The 21,626-nt window shown below is 41.5% G+C and overlaps 1 protein-coding gene across 2 annotated transcripts in view; it reads left to right on the forward strand.

The window, feature by feature from the left end:
* Positions 1-21,626, forward strand: part of ELFN1 (extracellular leucine rich repeat and fibronectin type III domain containing 1) — a 620,268-nt gene that overhangs the window by 166,181 nt on the left and 432,461 nt on the right. For both annotated transcript variants that reach the window (XM_069734323.1, XM_069734324.1), the window contains exon 3: positions 18,302-18,358. The gene's annotated coding sequence lies outside the window, so the exon portion shown is untranslated. The remainder of the gene's footprint in view (positions 1-18,301; positions 18,359-21,626) is intronic.

A 21,626-nucleotide genomic window follows, 5' to 3' on the forward strand; every position in this document is an offset into this window, starting at 1 on the left:
GGATGTGTCACTTACTAGGTTATTTGTTGTAGTTTCAATGCAATCAATGTTATATCAGCAGGATGTTATCACTGCAGGACTAGGTCTCATGTGCACTATAGTCAGGGTAATCTGTGTAACCTCGCCCCCATCACTGATTGGAAGCTTGCTGACAATCTATACAGAAAGCTGCCAATCAGGGCTGTTGGCGGGGCTATGCACAGTTTAGCATTCTGAGCACTGCTACATCTACAGCAAATAAAGCAGGGATTCTATCAAAACTACATTTAGCTGTCTAGTAAGTGACACATCACTGGAATCAGGCTTTCCTGCCCTACATTATGCTGCTCTCGGATTCCATAACAAAACCTACCAAACAATCTTCTTTAAAGGGAATCTGTCAGTAGATACTTGCAACCTCAACTGAGTGCAGCATAAAGTAGGGAAAGAGACTCTGATTCCAATAATGTATTGCTTAGTTTACTGCGTGCAGCAGTTGTGATACAATCAGAGTTTTGTCTGCTATAGATGTAGAAGCTGACCTCGCCTACACCACAGCTTTCAATGTACAATGTATATTGACAGTAAGCTGCTAATCAGTGCCGGAGGTGTAGTTGGACCAGTAGGCACGAGACACCTAGACCTGTAATGATAATCTCCTGCTGATAAAACACTGATTGTATTGAAACTATAGCACACAGCCTAATAAGTGACACATGACTGAAATCAGTGTATCAGCCCCTATATCACGCTCAGATAAAATAGCAACAACTTTTTTTTTTCAATTCACATATTAAGAGGGATATGTAATACCCAATAATAAAGGAAAATTTATCCTGCCATCATGTATTATTCCCTGCACATAGAAATCCTAATTTACAAACTGAACGAGTAAAGTTACAGTCCTAATTATAACCCAGATTGTAATTATTCCACTTTACCAGATGAATCTCATAAATACAAATTAACATATTACTCCTGGCCAATCCCAGTCATCTATAAATAATATGGATTCGCTCGGCAATGCCGGAACCGACATGACATTTTATGGCTAATACAATATTTGCAAGCGCCCACGCTACGTAATATGCGACACACATGAGAGGATGCGGAACGATGAAGATCTCGATTCTAAAGGGTTAAAACGAATAACGCGGGCCAAGCACATAATACTTAATTGCTAGCGGGTACTTAATGAATTCATTTCTGTGAGTCAGCTCCTTTATTCGGTCTCCCAGCGAAAACCAACATAACGTTTCCTCAATCCCATTCTGATGATCTATTCAATGAGAATCCCGTTTATGGAGTACGAAATAGGCAGGTCCTTCCTCGGGCACCAAATCGATGACTAGATCTAATGAATGCGATGTACGAGGGAGGACAGAGGTTGCTGTTAAAAATTCAATGATCACTGATGGAAAAATATGTCAGTACGGGCAAATCAATACATGTTTCATGCCATCATGAACACACAGGGATTTTATTTTCAGATGTGATTTATTTATTTATTTCAAATCTGATTTTTTTTTGTGTTTGTGCTTCGTAGCTCGGTTTATTTGATTTCGTTTTGTCATGTGCGTATGGGATTTATACTTTAGAGTTAAATCATTTTAGCTCAATTTTTTTTCAGCATTTTTCATTTATTTGTATTTTTATGTGTTATTTTAATCTAGTATTATTTTATTAGCTATTAGATTTCTTATTTATCTTCATTATTAGTAATATTAGTATTAGTTGAATGTTAATAATTAGAGATGAGCAAACGTACTTGGATAAAGTGTTATTCAAGCATGCTCGGGTGTTAACTGAGTGACTTTTAGCATGCTCGAATACTGTGTTCGAGTCCCCTCGGCTGCATGACTTGCAGCAGTTCGACAGTCGCAACACGTGCGGGATTGCCCAACTGTTCGAGTCCCCGCAGTTGCATGTCTCTAGGCTGTTCGACAGCTGTAATACGTGCTGTGATTGGTCAACTGTTTGAGTCCCTGCGGCTACATGTTCTGCGGCTGTTCGACAGTCGCATCACGTGCTGGGATTGCCCAACTGTTCGAGTGCCCGCGGCTGCATGTCTCGCAAGTGTTCAAGAGTGGCAACACGTGCCGGGATTGCCCAACTGTTCGAGTCCCCACAGATGTATGTTCTTGCACTATTCAACAGTCGCAACACGTGCTGGGATTGCCCAACTGTTCGATTCGCCGCAGCTGCATGTCTCGCGGCTCTTCGACAGTCGCAGCACGAGCTGGGATTTCCCAACTGTTCGAGTGCCCGTGGCTGCATGTCTCTAGGCTGTTCAACAGCCACAACACGTGCTAGGATTGCCCAACTGTTCGAGTCCTCACGGATGCATGTTCTTGCACTATTCAACAGTCGCAACACGTGCTGGGATTGCCCAACTGTTTGAGTGCCCGTGGCTGCATGTCTCTAGGCTGTTCAACAGCCCCAACACGTGCTGGGATTGCCCAACTGTTCTAGTGCCCACGGCTGCATGTCTCCCGAGTGTTTAAGAGTCGCAACACGTGCTGGGATTGCCCAACAGTTCGAGTCCCCACGGATGCATGTTCTTGCGCTATTCAACAGTCGCAACACGTGCTGGGATTGCCCAACTGTTCGAATCCCCGCGGCTGCATGTCTCACGGCTCTTCGACAGTTGCAGCACGAGCTGGGATTTCCCAACTGTTCAAATGCCCGTGGCTGCATGTCTCTAGGCTGTTCAACAGCTGCAACACGTGCTAGGATTGTCCAACTGTTCGAGTCCCCACAGCCGCATATCTCATAGGTGTTCAACAGTTGCAATACGTGCTGGGATTGCCCAACTGTTCAAGTTCCTGCGACTGCATGTTTTGTGGCTGTTCGACAGCCACAAAACGTGCCAGGATTGCCCAACTGTTCGAGTCCTCGCAGCTGTTCGACAGCTGCAACACATACTGGGATTGCCCAACCAACAGTTGCGACTGTCGAACAACCGTGCGGGGACTTGAACATATTTTTCGAGCACGGCGAAGACATTCGGTTAGCACCCGAGCATATGGAGAACACCTTATCCAAGCATGTTTGCTCATCACTAATAGTAATCTCTGGTATACAGTAATTTTGGTTCTGATTAAGAATATGACTTCGGTTTTGCCAGATTGGCTCTAATTTCTGAGATACTTAATAGTTAATTACAGTAGAATTCTGGCTTCAAAAAGTCACTTTTATAGGATTGTAAGCCTACAAATGGAAATACTAAATAATTATAGTGGACATTTCATTACCTAAGACACTGTTAAAGAGTCAAAAGACCAAAAGCTATTGCATTTGTTATCACACACAAGTCGCATTGGGGGAATGCATTATTTTCATGGATGAATTATTACAAAAACTAGAACTAATTCAGCAAAAGTAAAGGGATTTTTGAATTTAGCGCCCTCAAATTACTTTAAATCCATTCACAATTTCTTGGCACTTGAACAATTTTTTTGTTTTTCGTAGACCTGTGTATTAATCATCATAATAATAATAATAGCATAGTAGAAAATTTATCAAGATCGGGATTTAATTTGATGGTCTTGAACCCAAAGCCCACTGGAGAGCACAGGCTGGAAAATATTGTTACGATAAGGAGGAAATATCCTACTGAATTTAATCCGCTGAGCTTTCTGTTTTCCCTGAAGATAAGTGGCCTCCAGACTAGTCTGACGGTGGCTCTCTGATCGGCAGCACAGGTATGATCAGCTGAGCAGGGCGATCCTGTATATGGCGGCGTCGCGAGAGAAAGGCGTCACCTGAATGGTCATTTGGTCGACAGCTATCTAATATGTATGGAGGTCTTAAAAATAAAAACCCATCCACTTTAGTCTACTGTCCTGCAATGTTGATCCAAAAATACCTACTAGGCCAATTATTATTTGAGCATATAGTAACCATATCTTAACATCATGATGGTGACAATAATAATAATAGTAAAATTTGGAAAAACTGTATTATTATTATTAATGGCCTTTGGCTTTGTCAGCTCTGTCTCAAGCCATGGAGACTTATTGTAGGAAGATCCATCTTGTTGGAGCCTAGATAGGTCCATCAGGGTCTTCTCTAATCTCCACCATTATCTTGATAGTATGAAGCCATTGGGTTGCTGGTCTTCCTCTTCACCTGGTTCCTTCTATTCTTCCGACCATGATGCGCTCTCTTTTTATGATGTGTCCAAAGTAGATAAGTCGTAGCTTAGTGGTCCTTCCTTCGAGAGATATGTTAATTAAAAGTATTATTATTTTGCTTTACAAAGGTAATCAATTAATCATTAATAAAATTACCACTACAGCTACTATTATTATTTCTAATTGTAATGTAATTCTTGTTATTGCTTTTATCAATAGCAGTAATTTCACTAATGTCACTCTATTAGGATATAAAATGCAGATAATAATGGTGATAGAAATAATAATAATTACTAATAATAATTATTAATTTTAATATATATATAATTATTTAGTCTCGTCCTTACATAATTATTTTAATTACCAATTTAGTTATGATTATTTCTAGCACTTGAAGTATTGTTTGTAGTTTTCATTTTGATCATTTAATTATTATAAACATTTTAATATTATTGTAATAAGTATTATATATTTTTTAGTAATTTTAGTATTGTTAATAACATTAATAACAATTATGGTAAAATGATAGCAATAATAATAACAGCAACAATAACTACAATTATTATCATTGTTACCATTTATTACTATTATTATTATTAGCATTATTATTATTTTGGTTATAACTTTAAATAATAATAATTATTATTTAAAGTTATAATCAAAATAACAATAATAATAATAATAATACATGATAATAATGATAATAATTCTTATTTAAAATACTAATAATGTTTTTTTTGGAAGTGCATTTGGACAGCAGGGTGGATTGCTGTTAAGGGAACTAGAGAAAAAAAAAATCTATAAATCTTCAGCAGAGCGAGTGTGAGCGAGCTGAGTGTGATCTGAGTGTAAGTGTGAACGGCGGTAAGTGTGACTTGTGATTCAGTGACTTTGGAGTCAGGGAGTTTCCAAGGGAGGAAGTACTGAATTGCTGTCTGTTTTTTTTTTTTTTTTTATTAATACTTTTTTATTTATTTATTTATTTTTTATTTAACTTTTCTGTCTGGTGCAATCCCCATTAGGAAATGTGCTCCACTCTTGTTAATGCCATCCAGTGCACATCTTGCCACATGTATGCAGTCCTTGATCAGCCGGTCGAGGGTGCATACTGCTGTGCGAGATGTGAGCACGTTGAGCATTTGGAAGCCCAGATTCTGAATCTAAATGTGCAGCTGGCAACACTGAGATCCATTGACAATATGGAGAGGAGTCTTCTGCTCACAGAGCAGACGCTCAATGGGACAGATGAGGGGGGGATGGTAGGATGGAGCTGCAGGACGGTGAAGTAGCAACCTGGGTGACAGTTAGGAAGCGGGGTAGAGGGAAGAGTGCCAGGGAGGCTAGTCCTGATCTGGAACACCCCAATAAGTTTGCTAAGTTGGCAGATGAGGGGGTGCCAGTACAGGGGTAGCACTGCTTCAGCAAGGCATGTCCTCTGAAAGCCGGAGGAGTGACTGCTCCAGTAAGGAGGGAAATAGGAGAGCAGGGCACGCCAGACAGGTGCTGGTAGTGGGCGACTCAATTATTAGGGGAACAGATAGGGCAATCTGTCACAAAGACAGGGATCGTCGAACGATGTGCTGCCTACCAGGCGCTCGAGTCCGACACATCGCTGATCAGGTGGACAGATTACTGGGAGGGGCTGGTGAGGACCCAGCGGTCATGGTGCACATTGGCACAAATGACCAAGTTAGAGGTAGGTGGAAGGTCCTTAAAGATGATTTCAGGGAATTAGGCTGCAAGCTGAAAGCAAGGACCTCCAACGTGGTATTTTCCGAAATACTGCCTGTACCACGTGCCACACCAGAGAGGCAACGGGAGATTAGGGAGGTTAATAAGTGGCTCAAGAATTGGTGTAGGAAGGAGGGATTTTGGTTCCTGCAGAACTGGGCCGACTTCTCAGTTGGCTACAGGCTCTACGCTAGGGACGGGCTGCACCTCAATGGGGAAGGTGCAGCTGTGTTGGGGGAGAAAATGGCTAGAAGGTTGGAGGAGTGTTTAAACTAGGAATTGGGGGGGGAGGGTATTCATTTTATAGGAGGGGAAGATAGTGCAGATAGAGACCTGGGCACAAATAAGGAAGTTGGGGGTGGCGGTGGCATGGGGGGTGGGGTTAGAACAGTTAATAATTTAAGAAAGAATAGAGGTGCAGAGAGATACATAAAATGTACGTATACTAATGCCAGAAGCCTCGCCAACAAAATGGACGAATTAGAACTAATGTTGTTGGAGCATAATTATGACATGGTGGGGATATCTGAAACGTGGCTGGATGAGAGCCATGACTGGGCTGTTAACTTGCAGGGCTATAGCCTGTTCAGAAATGACCGTACAGATAAGCGAGGGGGAGGGGTGTGTCTGTATGTAAAATCGTCCTTAAAACCCATCCTGCGTGATAATATAGGTGAATCTAATGAAAATGTAGAATCCCTGTGGGTGGAGATAAGGGGAGGGGGAAAAATAATAAATTACTGATAAGGATTTGTTATAAATCTCCAAAAATAATGGAAGCAATGGAGAATATCCTCGTAAAGCAAATAGATGAAGCTGCGACTCAAGGAGAAGTCATTATTATGGGGGACTTCAACTACCCTGAAATAGATTGGGGAACAGAAACCTGCAGTTCCAGCAAAGGTAATCGGTGTTTGACAACTATGAGAGACAATTACCTTTCACAACTGGTTCAGGACGCAACAAGAAGGGGGGCACTGCTAGACCTAATATTAACCAACAGGCCAGACCGCATAGCAAATATAAGGGTTGGGGGTCACTTGGGTAATAGCAATCACAAAATAATACGTTTTCATGTATCCTTTAAAAAGATGTGTAATAGAGGGGTTACAAGGACACTAAACTTCAGGAGGGCAAATTTCCAACGGATGAGAGAGGATCTTGGTGAAATTAACTGGGACGATATCCTGAGACACAAAAATACACAAAGAAAATGGGAGACATTTATTAGCATCCTGGATAGGACCTGTGCACAGTATATACCGTATGGGAATAAACATACTAGAAATAGGAGGAAACCAATATGGCTAAATAGAGCTGTAAGGGGCGCAATAAGTGACAAAAAGAAAGCATTTAGAGAATTAAAGGAAGTAGGTAGTGATGAGGCATTAAATAAATACAGAAAATTAAATAAATTCTGTAAAAAGCAAATCAAGGCAGCAAAGATTGAGACAGAGAGACTCATTGTCAGAGGGAGTAAAAATAATCCTAAAATATTCTTTAACTACATAAATAGTAAGAAACTAAAAAATGATAGTGTTGGCCCCCTTAAAAATAGTCTGGGTGAAATGGTGGATGAGGATGAGGAAAAAGCCAATATGCTAAATGACTTTTTTTCATCAGTATTTACACAAGAAAATCCCATGGCAGACAAAATGACTAGTGATAAAAATTCCCCATTAAATGTCACCTGCTTAACCCAGCAGGAAGTGCGGCGGCGTCTAAAAATCACTAAAATTTACAAATCTCTGGACCCAGATGGGATACACCCTCGAGTACTGCAGGAATTAAGTACAGTCATTGATAGACCATTATTTTTAATCTTTAAAGACTCCATAATAACAGGGTCTGTACCACAGGACTGGCGTATAGCAAATGTGGTGCCAATATTCAAAAAGGGGACAAAAAACTGAACTCGGAAATTATAGGCCAGTAAGCTTAACTTCTACTGTGGGTAAAATCCTGGAGGGCATTCTAAGGGACGCTATACTGGAGTATCTGAAGAGGAATAACCTCATGACCCAGTATCAGCACGGGTTTACTAGGGACCGTTCATGTCAGACTAATTTGATCAGTTTCTATGAAGAGGTAAGTTCCGGACTGGACCAAGGGAACCCAGTGGATGTAGTGTATATGGACTTTTCAAAAGCTTTTGATACGTTTGATACAAAAGGTTGATACATAAAATGAGAATAATGGGGATAGGGGAAAATATGTGCAAGTGGGTTGAGAGCTGGCTCAGGGATAGGAAACAAAGGGTGGTTATTAATGGAGCACACTCGGACTGGGTAGCGGTTAGCAGTGGGGTACCACAGGGGTCAGTATTGGGCCCTCTTCTTTTTAACATATTTATTAATGACCTTGTAGGGGGCATTCAGAGCAGAATTTCAATATTTGCAGATGACACTAAACTCTGCAGGGTAATCAATACAGAGGAGGACAATTTTATATTACAGGATGATTTATGTAAACTAGAAGCTTGGGCTGATAAATGGCAAATGAGCTTTAATGGGGATAAATGTAAGGTCATGCACTTGGGTAGAAGTAATAAGATGTATAACTATGCGCTTAATTCTAAAACTCTGGGCAAAACCGTCAATGAAAAAGACCTGGGTGTATGGGTGGATGACAAACTCATATTCAGGGGCCAGTGTCAGGCAGCTGCTACAAAGGCAAATATAATAATGGGATGCATTAAAAGAGGCATAGATATTCATGAGGAGAACATAATTTTACCTCTATACAAGTCACTAGTTCGACCACACTTAGAATACTGTGCACAGTTCTGGTCTCCGGTGTATAAGAAAGACATAGCTGAACTGGAGCGGGTGCAGAGAAGAGCGACCAAGGTTATTAGAGGACTGGGGGGTCTGCAATACCAAGATAGGTTATTACACTTGGGGCTATTTAGTTTGGAAAAACGAAGACTAAGGGGTGATCTTATGTTAATGTATAAATATATGAGGGGACAGTACAAAGACCTTTCTGATGATCTTTTTAATCATAGACCTGAAACAGGGAGAAGGGGGCATCCTCTGCGTTTGGAGGAAAAAAGGTTTAAGCATAATAACAGACGCGGATTCTTTACTGTAAGAGCAGTGAGACTATGGAACTCTCTGCCGTATGATGCTGTAATGAGTGATTCATTACTTAAATTTAAGAGGGGACTGGATACCGTTCTTGAAAAGTATAATGTTACAGGGTATATACACTAGATTCCTTGATAGGGCGTTGATCCAGGGAACTAGTCTGATTGCCGTATGTGGAGTCGGAAAGGAATTTTTTTCCCCAATGTGGAGCTTACTCTTTTGCCACATGGGTTTTTTTTGCCTTCCTCTGGATCAACATGTTAGGGCATGTTAGGTTAGGCTATGGGTTGAACTAGATGGACTTATAGTCTTCCTTCAACCTTAATAACTATGTAACTATAAATGTAAAAATAATTGTATTATAATTTTTCAGTAATTTTAGTATTGCTAATAATATTAAGAACAATTCTGATAAATTGATAGTAGCAATAATATTAACAACAATAATACTAATCATAATAATAATACCAATAATAATGACTACAGTTATTATTATTTATAGTTATAACCAAAATAATAATAATAATAATAATAATAAATTATAATAATGATAATGAAAGTAAAAATTATTAAAAGTACTAAAATAAAATAATTATAATACTCAATATTATAATAATGCTAGTGATAATGATAATAATAATGATAATTAATGATAATAATGATATTGACAATAATGATAATAATTATTAAAAATACAAATAATGCCAGAATAATTATAATAATACTTAATATTATACTAATACTAGTAATAACAATAATAATAATAATAATAATAATAATAATAATAATAATAAGCTCATTTTTACTAGTGTTATAAGTTCATGTTGCACTAGCCCTTGCTATGAATACAGAAATAATTAGTTTTTGTTCTGCCCATCTTTCCACTGTATCATTGGTGGTGCAATCAACTTAAAAGGCATACGCCCGCTGTCAATGATCATTGTGTTGCCCTTTGACCTCTATGCCTCGGTCATCTGGCACCGCATGCGAGTTCATTGAACAATATGATCCAAAGGAGAAGGGACCAGGTCGAAAGTGTCTCAGAAAGGAGAAAGTTACCCTGCCTGAAACTTTAGCTAGCTCCTTTACTGATATTAAAAGTGCAGTTGAATGTGATTAATAATTCATGTCGCTTTTCTTCTACACCCGGAGCTGACCTCCGACCCTGCGATGAACGGCTTCATTCTCAGCCGTGGTTGGAACCTGCGGCTGCCGTCTGTTGTTTACATGGCACATTGTATACGGCGGCCGAGGGGCTGAAGCCAAGAGGACTGCAAATATTGCTTTTTTTTTATCTCTGCACTCTGAGTTGTCCTCTTGTGTGAAGTCTATAAATATTATATTCCGCTTTTTCTGAAATATAATAGTCTTCTATCCATTCACCGATACCTTTTCACCCACTACTTTGACTCGGCGTCGGTCTGTTCTGTATATTTTTGCTATTCTAAACATGAACCAGTAGAAAAACCATAGTATATGTGATTCTACCATAATTCATACATTCTTCACATATAAAAAAAAAAATACTATTTTTAAAAAAAATTCATTGTCTGGCAACTTGGCGTTAAGAGAGCAAGAAGAGTGTAAAGATGATAGACCGGAATTTACTTATTAAAGGGCTTTTCCTTTATTGATTGCCAATCTTTTATATAGACCATCAATATCTCATCTCTGGGGGTCAACTCCAGTCATTACAGGTTCACAGGAGGTCCCAGTTTATGGCAACTCGGCATCATTCAAGAGAAATGAGTTTCAATATTAGGTACAACTACTGCCAACTGTATGGCGCTGAGCTGAGGTCCCTTCATCGAGCTGATCGGAGAAGTTGTAGGACCTTCACATTCAGATATTGGTGGCCTATTAAGCTGTCGCATGCATATATGCCTTTGGCCACGGTCTGTCATGTGTCAAGAAAGTCCTCAAGAAATGGCCTAAATCATTCTGTACTGCCATATTAGGTCTCCAAGGTATGGCCAACGTCAGTTGATGGTACATGGAGATTTAGACATTGATCTTCGAGACTAGGAGGGTAGACAGATGGTGGCTATGGATTAGGATTGAGAAGTTGGCCTCATAAAACTACATTATTAAATATTGAAATATATATAAAGCAAATCTTCAAAAAGGCAACATTTTGTAAAAATCATGTAGACAGAAGGTCAGCTAATTACTTCTCTTCCAGAAGGAAACCAATTGTCTCTAGTGCCACATGAAAATGCCTATCAAGCAAGTCAATGCAAACCTACTAATGAGCCTTATTAAAGGGAATCTGTCAGTAGGATCAGTCTCCTAAGCTGTCTCTATGGGTATATAGGTCATAGGAAGTTAAAAAAAAATGATACCTTGATATCTGCAATCCAATCACTTATTCAATAGAAATCCACATGTTTCTTAATGTCAAAATGAGCTGCTAATATCTATGGGCTCAACATATATCTCCCTGAGAATCTGCCTCCTGAGCTTATTTTAAGTGAAAGAGGCTTTTCAGACCTTTATATCAGCAGTACAGCTAGACAAGGAATAATAATACATATGTTGAAAAGAACACCCTGCCTACAGAGAAGCATTGTGATGGCTTAATGGTGCCTACAGTGAAGCATGGTGGTGGCTCACTGATGCCTAAAGTAAAGCATGGTAGTGTCTCAGTGATACCTAAGGTGAAGCAAAATGGTGGCTGAAATGCCTACAATGAAGCATGGTGATGGCTTGGTGATTTCTACAGTGAAACTTGGTGGTGGCGCGATGATGCCTACAGAAATGTATTGCGATGGCTCAGTAATGCCTACAGAGAAGCATGGCCATGGCTCAATGATGCCAACAGTGAAGCAGGGCAGTGGCTCAGTGATAATTACAGTGAAGCATGATGGTGGCTGGGTAATGCCTACAAAGAAGCAAGGTGATGGCTTGGTGATGCCTGCAGTGAAGCATAGTGCTGACTTGGTGATGCCTTCAGAAAAGCATGGTGGTGGCTCAATGATGCTCTGGGGCAGGAGAAGACAGACAGAATAGAACTCGTGTGCAAGAACAATATATAGGCTGTTTGCCGTCCAATAACTCATCATAATGCATAATTACATGTGTAGGTGGAAGTAGGCCCTTTTCCTCTTGGGCCCCTGTGCAGTTGCACATTTTGCAGCAATGGTATGTCTGCTGTTGTGAATTCTGTGGCTGAATTCACTCCTGTGGTCACAAGTGGTACTGCAGCTTCTGAGCTTCCTCCCTCAGGTGTTCTGGTGAGCTCGTTAACTGCTTCATTACTTAACTCCGCCTGATGCTGCTATCCTTGCTCCTTGTCAATGTTTCAGTGTTGGATCTGAGCTTCTCCTGATTGTTCCTGTGACCTGCTGCTCTGTATAGCTAAGTGCTTTTTGCTTTTTTGTTGCTTTTTTTCTGTCCAGCTTGTCTTTTGTTTTGCTGGAAGCTCTGAGACGCAAAGGGTGTACCGCCGTGCCGTTAGTTCGGCACGGGGGTTTATTTTTGCCCCCTTTGCGTGGTTTTGCTTTAGGGTTTTTTGTAGACTGCAAAGTTTGCTTTACTGTCCTCGCTCTGTCCTAGAATATCGGGCCCCACTTTGCTGAATCTATTTCATCCCTACGTTTTGTCTTTTCATCTTACTCACAGTCATTATATGTGGGGGGCTGCCTTTTCCTTTGGGGAATTTCTCTGGGGCAAGTCAGGCCTATTTTTCTATCTTCAGGCTAGCTAGTTTCTTAGGCTGTGCCGAGTTGCCTAGGTAGTTGTTAGGCGCAATCCACAGCCGCTTTTAGTTGTGTTTAGGATAGGATCAGGTGTGCAGTCTACAGAGTTTCCACGTCTCAGAGCTCGTTCTTGTATTTTTGGGTATTTGTCAGATCACTGTGTGCGCTCTGATCGCTAAGCACACTGTGTTTCTGGATTGCCTTCATAACACCTGTCATTAGCAAACATAACAGTACAAGGAGCCACATCTAATGATTCTCAATAGAGGGAAAGAAAAAGTTCTGACATCATTTTTTTTTTTTTTCTGCTCTGTGTTCACTTTTTTTTTTTCCCCTAGACATTTGGGTGATTCTGGACACAGGTGTGGACATGGATATTCAGGGTCTGTGCTCTTCGATGGATAATTTCGTTATAAATGTACAAAAAATTCAAGATACTATTGATCAGAAATCTATGTTAGAACCAAGAATTCCTATTCCTGATTTGTTTTTTGGAGATAGAACTAAGTTTCTAAGTTTCAAAAATAATTGTAAGCTATTTCTGGCCTTGAACCCTCATTCTTCTGGTAATCCTATTCAACAGGTTTTGATTATTATTTCTTTTTTGCGCGGCGACCCTCAAGACTGGGCATTTTCTCTTGCGCCAGGAGACCCTGCATTGAGTAGTGTCGATGCGTTTTTCCTGGCGCTCGGATTGCTGTACGATGAGCCTAATTCAGTGGATCAGGCTGAGAAAAATTTGCTGGCTTTGTGCCAGGGTCAGGATGATATAGAAGTATATTGTCAGAAATTTAGGAAATGGTCAGTACTCACTCAGTGGAATGAATCTGCGCTGGCAGCTTTGTTCAGAAAGGGTCTCTCTGAGGCTCTTAAGGATGTCATGGTGGGATTTCCTATGCCTGCTGGTTTGAATGAGTCTTTGTCTTTGGCCATTCAGATCGGTCGACGCTTGCGCGAGCGTAAATCTGTGCACCATTTGGCAGTACTGCCTGAGGTTAAACCTGAGCCTATGCAGTGCGATAGGACTATGACTAGAGTTGAACGGCAGGAATACAGACGTCTGAATGGTCTGTGTTTCTACTGTGGTGATTCCACTCATGCTATTTCTGATTGTCCTAAGCGCACTAAGCGGTCCGCTAGGTATGCCGTCATTGGTACTGTACAGTCCAAATTCCTTCTGTCCATTACCTTGATATGCTCTTTGTCGTCGTTTTCTGTCATGGCGTTTGTGGATTCGGGCGCTGCCCTGAATCTGATGGATTTGGATTATGCTAAACGTTGTGGGTTTTTCTTGGAGCCTTTGCGGTGTCCTATTCCATTGAGAGGAATTGATGCTACACCTTTGGCCAAGAATAAACCTCAATACTGGGCCCAGCTGACCATGTGCATGGCTCCTGCACATCAGGAAGTTATTCGCTTTCTGGTGTTGCATAATCTGCATGATGTGGTCGTGTTGGGGTTGCCATGGCTACAAACCCATAATCCAGTATTGGATTGGAATTCCATGTCGGTATCCAGCTGGGGTTGTCAGGGGGTACATGGTGATGTTCCATTTTTGTCGATTTCGTCATCCACCCCTTCTGAGGTCCCAGAGTTCTTGTCTGATTATCAGGATGTATTTGAAGAGCCCAAGTCCGATGCTCTACCTCCGCATAGGGATTGTGATTGTGCTATCAATTTGATTCCTGGTAGTAAATTCCCTAAAGGTCGATTATTTAATTTATCCGTGCCCGAACACGCCGCTATGCGCAGTTATGTGAAGGAATCCCTGGAGAAGGGACATATTCGCCCATCGTCATCACCACTGGGAGCAGGGTTCTTCTTTGTAGCCAAGAAGGATGGTTCGCTGAGACCGTGTATTGATTACCGCCTTCTTAATAAGATCACTGTTAAATTTCAGTATCCCTTGCCATTGTTATCTGACTTGTTTGCTCGGATTAAGGGGGCTAGTTGGTTCACTAAGATAGATCTTCGTGGTGCGTATAATCTGGTGAGAATCAGGCAAGGAGATGAATGGAAAACTGCATTCAATACGCCCGAGGGTCATTTTGAGTATCTAGTGATGCCGTTCGGACTTGCCAATGCTCCATCTGTGTTTCAGTCTTTAATGCATGACATCTTCCGTGAGTATCTGGATAAATTCCTGATTGTTTACTTGGATGACATTTTGATCTTCTCAGATGATTGGGAGTCTCATGTGAAGCAGGTCAGAATGGTCTTTCAGGTCCTGCGTGCTAACTCTTTGTTTGTGAAGGGATCAAAGTGTCTCTTCGGTGTGCAGAAAGTTTCATTTTTGGGGTTCATCTTTACCCCTTCTACTATCGAGATGGATCCAGTTAAGGTCCAAGCCATCCAGGATTGGATTCAGCCGACATCTCTGAAAAGTCTGCAAAAGTTCCTGGGCTTTGCTAATTTTTATCGTCGCTTCATCTGTAATTTTTCTAGCATTGCCAAACCATTGACCGATTTGACCAAGAAGGGTGCTGATTTGGTTAATTGGTCTTCTGCTGCTGTGGAAGCTTTTCAGGAGTTGAAGCGTCGTTTTTGTTCTGCCCCTGTGTTGTGTCAGCCAGATGTTTCTCTTCCGTTCCAGGTCGAGGTTGATGCTTCTGAGATTGGAGCAGGGGCGGTTTTGTCACACAGAGGTTCTGATTGCTCAGTGATGAAACCATGTGCTTTCTTTTCCAGGAAGTTTTCGCCCGCTGAGCGTAATTATGATGTGGGCAATCGAGAGTTGCTGGCCATGAAGTGGGCATTCGAGGAGTGGCGTCATTGGCTTGAAGGAGCTAAGCATCGCGTGGTGGTATTGACTGATCATAAGAACTTGACTTATCTCGAGTCTGCCAAGCGCTTGAATCCTAGACAGGCCCGTTGGTCGTTATTTTTTGCCCGCTTCGACTTTGTGATTTCGTACCTTCCGGGCTCTAAAAATGTGAAGGCGGATGCTCTGTCTAGGAGTTTTGTGCCCGACTCTCCGGGTTTATCTGAGCCAGCGGGTATCCTCAAGGAAGGAGTCATTGTGTCTGCCATCTCCCCTGATTTGCGGCGGGTGCTGCAAAAATTTCAGGCGAATAAACCTGATCGTTGTCCAGCAGAGAAACTGTTCGTCCCTGATAGGTGGACTAATAAACTTATCTCTGAACTTCATTGTTCGGTGTTGGCTGGTCATCCTGGAATCTTTGGTACCAGAGAGTTAGTGGCTAGATCCTTCTGGTGGCCATCTCTGTCACGGGATGTACGTACTTTTGTGCAGTCCTGTGGGATTTGTGCTAGGGCTAAGCCCTGCTGTTCTCGTGCCAGTGGGTTGCTTTTGCCCTTGCCGGTCCCAAAGAGGCCTTGGACACATATTTCGATGGATTTCATTTCTGACCTTCCCGTTTCTCAAAAGATGTCAGTCATTTGGGTGGTCTGTGATCGCTTTTCTAAAATGGTCCATCTGGTGCCCTTGGCTAAATTGCCTTCCTCCTCTGATTTGGTACCTTTGTTCTTTCAGCATGTGGTTCGGTTGCATGGCATTCCTGAGAATATTGTTTCTGACAGAGGTTCCCAGTTTGTTTCAAGGTTTTGGCGAGCCTTTTGTGGTAGGATGGGCATTGACCTATCCTTTTCCTCGGCTTTCCATCCTCAGACTAATGGCCAGACCGAACGAACCAATCAGACCTTGGAAACATATCTGAGATGTTTTGTTTCTGCAGACCAGGATGATTGGGTGTCCTTTTTGCCGTTGGCTGAGTTCGCCCTTAATAATCGGGCCAGCTCGGCTACCTTGGTTTCTCCATTTTTTTGCAATTCTGGGTTCCATCCTCGTTTCTCTTCAGGACAGGTTGAGTCTTCGGACTGTCCTGGTGTGGATTCTGTGGTGGATAGGTTGCAGCAGATCTGGACTCAGGTAGTGGACAATTTGATCTTGTCCCAGGAGAAAGCTCAACTTTTCGCTAATCGCAGACGCCGTGTGGGTCCCCGACTTCGTGTTGGGGATCTGGTTTGGTTATCTTCTCGTCATATTCCTATGAAGGTTTCCTCTCCTAAATTTAAACCTCGTTTTATTGGTCCGTATAGGATTTCTGAGGTTCTCAATCCTGTGTCTTTTCGTTTGACCCTCCCAGACTCCTTTTCCATACATAATGTATTCCATAGGTCGTTGTTGCGGAGATACGTGGCACCTATGGTTCCATCTGTTGAGCCTCCTGCCCCGGTTTTGGTGGAGGGGGAATTGGAGTATATTGTGGAGAAGATTTTGGATTCTCGTGTTTCTAGACGGAAACTCCAGTATCTGGTTAAATGGAAGGGTTATGCTCAGGAAGATAATTCCTGGGTTTTTGCCTCTGATGTTCATGCTTCCGATCTTGTTCGTGCCTTTCATGCGGCTCATCCTGGTCGGCCTGGGGGCTCTGGTGAGGGTTCGGTGACCCCTCCTCAAGGGGGGGGGTACTGTTGTGAATTCTGTGGCTGAATTCACTCCTGTGGTCACAAGTGGTACTGCAGCTTCTGAGCTTCCTCCCTCAGGTGTTCTGGTGAGCTCGTTAACTGCTTCATTACTTAACTCCGCCTGATGCTGCTATCCTTGCTCCTTGTCAATGTTTCAGTGTTGGATCTGAGCTTCTCCTGATTGTTCCTGTGACCTGCTGCTCTGTATAGCTAAGTGCTTTTTGCTTTTTTGTTGCTATTTTTCTGTCCAGCTTGTCTTTTGTTTTGCTGGAAGCTCTGAGACGCAAAGGGTGTACCGCCGTGCCGTTAGTTCGGCACGGGGGGTTTTTTTTGCCCCCTTTGCGTGGTTTTGCTTTAGGGTTTTTTGTAGACTGCAAAGTTCGCTTTACTGTCCTCGCTCTGTCCTAGAATATCGGGCCCCACTTTGCTGAATCTATTTCATCCCTACGTTTTGTCTTTTCATCTTACTCACAGTCATTATATGTGGGGGGCTGCCTTTTCCTTTGGGGAATTTCTCTGGGGCAAGTCAGGCCTATTTTTCTATCTTCAGGCTAGCTAGTTTCTTAGGCTGTGCCGAGTTGCCTAGGTAGTTGTTAGGCGCAATCCACAGCCGCTTTTAGTTGTGTTTAGGATAGGATCAGGTGTGCAGTCTACAGAGTTTCCACGTCTCAGAGCTCGTTCTTGTATTTTTGGGTATTTGTCAGATCACTGTGTGCGCTCTGATCGCTAAGCACACTGTGTTTCTGGATTGCCTTCATAACACCTGTCATTAGCAAACATAACAGTCTGCCCCTTTTCCATGGTTATATCATGTTTCAGGAGATCCTAGGTGAAAACATTATGCTTTTTGAGAGCAAGATGTAACTTTGGCATCATTGGACCTTCCAATAGGACAATGATCCCGACCATATCTCAAAGTCCACCAATGGCTTGGTATCAGAGGATTTCCTGGAAGATTCTGGAGTGGCCCTTACAGTTGCCTGACTTGAACCTCATAAAAAAAAAATCCTTGGTGAGTTTAGAAGAAGGCAGTTACGGCACACAAGCCCAGAAACTGGCATCTGGCTATGCATCATGTTAGTAGCAGGTTATAACAGCCAGAGGGGCACGTCATGGAAAGGGGGAATAATTCCTAAACTGAAGTAGTAAAAGTGGCATTTTTCACTGAATTGTAGAAATCACTTATTAAATTAGGTGTACAGTATAAAATTAATTAATTTATATATATTTTATTTTACAGAGAATGTCAAGGGATTTGGAGAGCCAACCAGTAAGGAATAAGAAGACATCTAAAAAGGTAAAAAGAAAGTGCAAAAAACAATAAAGTCACATTTTTGAAAGCGGCGTAGATATTTCATTGATATGAAATTGGGCTCATATTTTAAGGTTACAGAGGATTTTTCGCCTATAAACTCTGCTCTCCCGTGGTGCGGACATGAAATCCAGACCTTTTATGCCGCAGACCGGTCTTTCGACACAATGCTCTTGCACGTGGCTTCCAGAATACATTTTTAATGTCCTCGATGTTTAGCGCGAGCATTTGGAAACATGCACTAGTGTACAGGTTTGTATTTAATAAAATATTTACCAGGTTGGAATCATTGGTGCTAAGATCTCCCCGTGTTATTTTTTTTTTTTGCTGAGCATTTCTTGATGTTACAAAATAGTATGAGATCAGAAAAACATTGCAGCATTCATTAAAAAAAAAAAAAAAAACAGCGCCACCCTTGTGTGCTGGACATGTCTGGTATTGCATCTGTGTTGTTTTTTGGGCTGCTGCGTCCTTAAAGGGATTGTACACATTTGAGGACTTTAAAAAAAAAAACTTGCATGCATTTATTTAGAGCTTAATATCCATTATTTATTACTTATATGGCGGTATTATACTGTATATATATATTATACAAGGATCTGGCGATACGTTGATACTGTATAGTACTATAATTTGCCTTCTATATAGTGGTATTATAAGGGCTGTCTGTAGCAGTATTATGTAGACTCATTATAGAAGGACCTGGTGATAATATGTTGGTACTACAGTATATGCTATAACTTAGATGGCAAATAATTGCATTATATGGCAGTATTATGTGTACTTCCCATAGGAGTAGCTGATAATAATATGTTGGCTCCGTATAGTACTATCATTTAGATGTTATATGGAAGTATTATAAGGCTGCATATGGCAGCAGGACGTGCACACTTTGGGGGATATTATCTAGACATTGTATAGCGGTATCATTCAGACATTTAATATAAGTAATATATGAATTTTTTATGTTGGCATGTTGTATAAAGTTCGTATGTATATATATATATATATATATATATATATATATACATATATATATATTTATATACATGCAGTATAAACACATACATATATATATATATATACAGTGGGGCAAAAAAGTATTTAGTCAGTCAGCAATAGTGCAAGTTCCACCACTTAAAAAGATGAGAGGCGTCTGTAATTTACATCATAGGTAGACCTCAACTATGGGAGACAAACTGAGAAAAAAAAATCCAGAAAATCACATTGTCTGTTTTTTTTAACATTTTATTTGCATATTATGGTGGAAAATAAGTATTTGGTCAGAAACAAAATTTCATCTCAATACTTTGTAATACATCCTTTGTTGGCAATGACAGAGGTCAAACGTTTTCTGTAAGTCTTCACAAGGTTGCCACACACTGTTGTTGGTATGTTCGCCCATTCCTCCATGCAGATCTCCTCTAGAGCAGTGATGTTTTTGGCTTTTTGCTTGGCAACACGGACTTTCAGCTCCCTCCAAAGGTTTTCTATAGGGTTGAGATCTGGAGACTGGCTAGGCCACTCCAGGACCTTGAAATGCTTCTTACGAAGCCACTCCTTCGTTGCCCTGGCGGTGTGCTTTGGATCATTGTCATGTTGAAAGACCCAGCCACGTTTCATCTTCAATGCCCTTGCTGATGGAAGGAGGTTTGCACTCAAAATCTCACGATACATGGCCCCATTCATTCTTTCATGTACCCGGATCAGTCGTCCTGGCCCCTTTGCAGAGAAACAGCCCCAAAGCATGATGTTTCCACCACCATGCTTTACAGTAGGTATGGTGTTTGATGGATGCAACTCAGTATTCTTTTTCCTCCAAACACGACAAGTTGTGTTTCTACCAAACAGTTCCAGTTTGGTTTCATCAGACCATAGGACATTCTCCCAAAACTCCTCTGGATCATCCAAATGCTCTCTAGCAAACTTCAGACGGGCCCGGACATGTACTGGCTTAAGCAGTGGGACACGTCTGGCACTGCAGGATCTGAGTCCATGGTGGCATAGTGTGTTACTTATGGTAGGCCTTGTTACATTGGTCCCAGCTCTCTGCAGTTCATTCACTAGGTCCCCCCGCGTGGTTCTGGGATTTTTGCTCACCGTTCTTGTGATCATTCTGACCCCACGGGGTGGGATTTTGCGTGGAGCCCCAGATCGAGGGAGATTATCAGTGGTCTTGTATGTCTTCCATTTTCTAATTATTGCTCCCGCTGTTGATTTCTTCACTCCAAGCTGGTTGGCTATTGCAGATTCAGTCTTCCCAGCCTGGTGCAGGGCTACAATTTTGTTTCTGGTGTCCTTTGACAGCTCTTTGGTTTTCACCATAGTGGAGTTTGGAGTCAGACTGTTTGAGGGTGTGCACAGGTGTCTTTTTATACTGATAACAAGTTTAAACAGGTGCCATTACTACAGGTAATGAGTGGAGGAAAGAGGAGACTCTTAAAGAAGAAGTTACAGGTCTGTGAGAGCCAGAAATCTTGATTGTTTGTTTCTGACCAAATACTTATTTTCCACCATAATATGCAAATATAATGTTAAAAAAACAGACAATGTGATTTTCTGGATTTTTTTTTCTCAGTTTGTCTCCCATAGTTGAGGTCTACCTATGATGTAAATTACAGACGCCTCTCATCTTTTTAAGTGGTGGAACTTGCACTATTGCTGACTGACTAAATACTTTTTTGCCCCACTGTATGTGTGTGTACTGTATTAGTGGCCAGTGTACATGGATAGGATTAGCACACAGGGCTATGCGGCGGTTTCTTTGCCGGGTTGCAAATGAAAAGAAAAATATGGCCACTTTTTTTTTTAAGAAAATGCACAACATCAGTTTATGGGTTGTGTCTGGTATTAAGTGACTGTATCTGAGCTGCAGTACCACATACAACCTGCAGACAGGGATGGCGCTATTTCTAGAAGAAAGACAGTTTTTTCCCCCCCCAAACATTATTAATAATGTGTACATCAGGGCGGCTGACGCTGAACGTATCTCTTTTGAAAATTGCTTGCGTCATGTTTTTGATGTAAGAAACAATGGAAGATCGCAGCTTTTACGGTAGTCGCTGACTACAACCTCTGGCCGCAATCGCTAAGTATGGAAATGCAATTCTTTTGGATGGAGTTCACACAGTATTACAGTTGACATTTTCCTTTCTTTCTCCCTGCGACTCTTGCACCCGACTATTATTCCCACTTATGAAGAAACAGGTATTAAGGCGGCGGATGGAGATTGCATCACCTTTCAAGTATTCCT

This window comes from Ranitomeya imitator, chromosome 7 (genome assembly GCF_032444005.1).
Source record: "Ranitomeya imitator isolate aRanImi1 chromosome 7, aRanImi1.pri, whole genome shotgun sequence".
NCBI classification, from domain to species: Eukaryota; Metazoa; Chordata; class Amphibia; order Anura; family Dendrobatidae; genus Ranitomeya; species Ranitomeya imitator.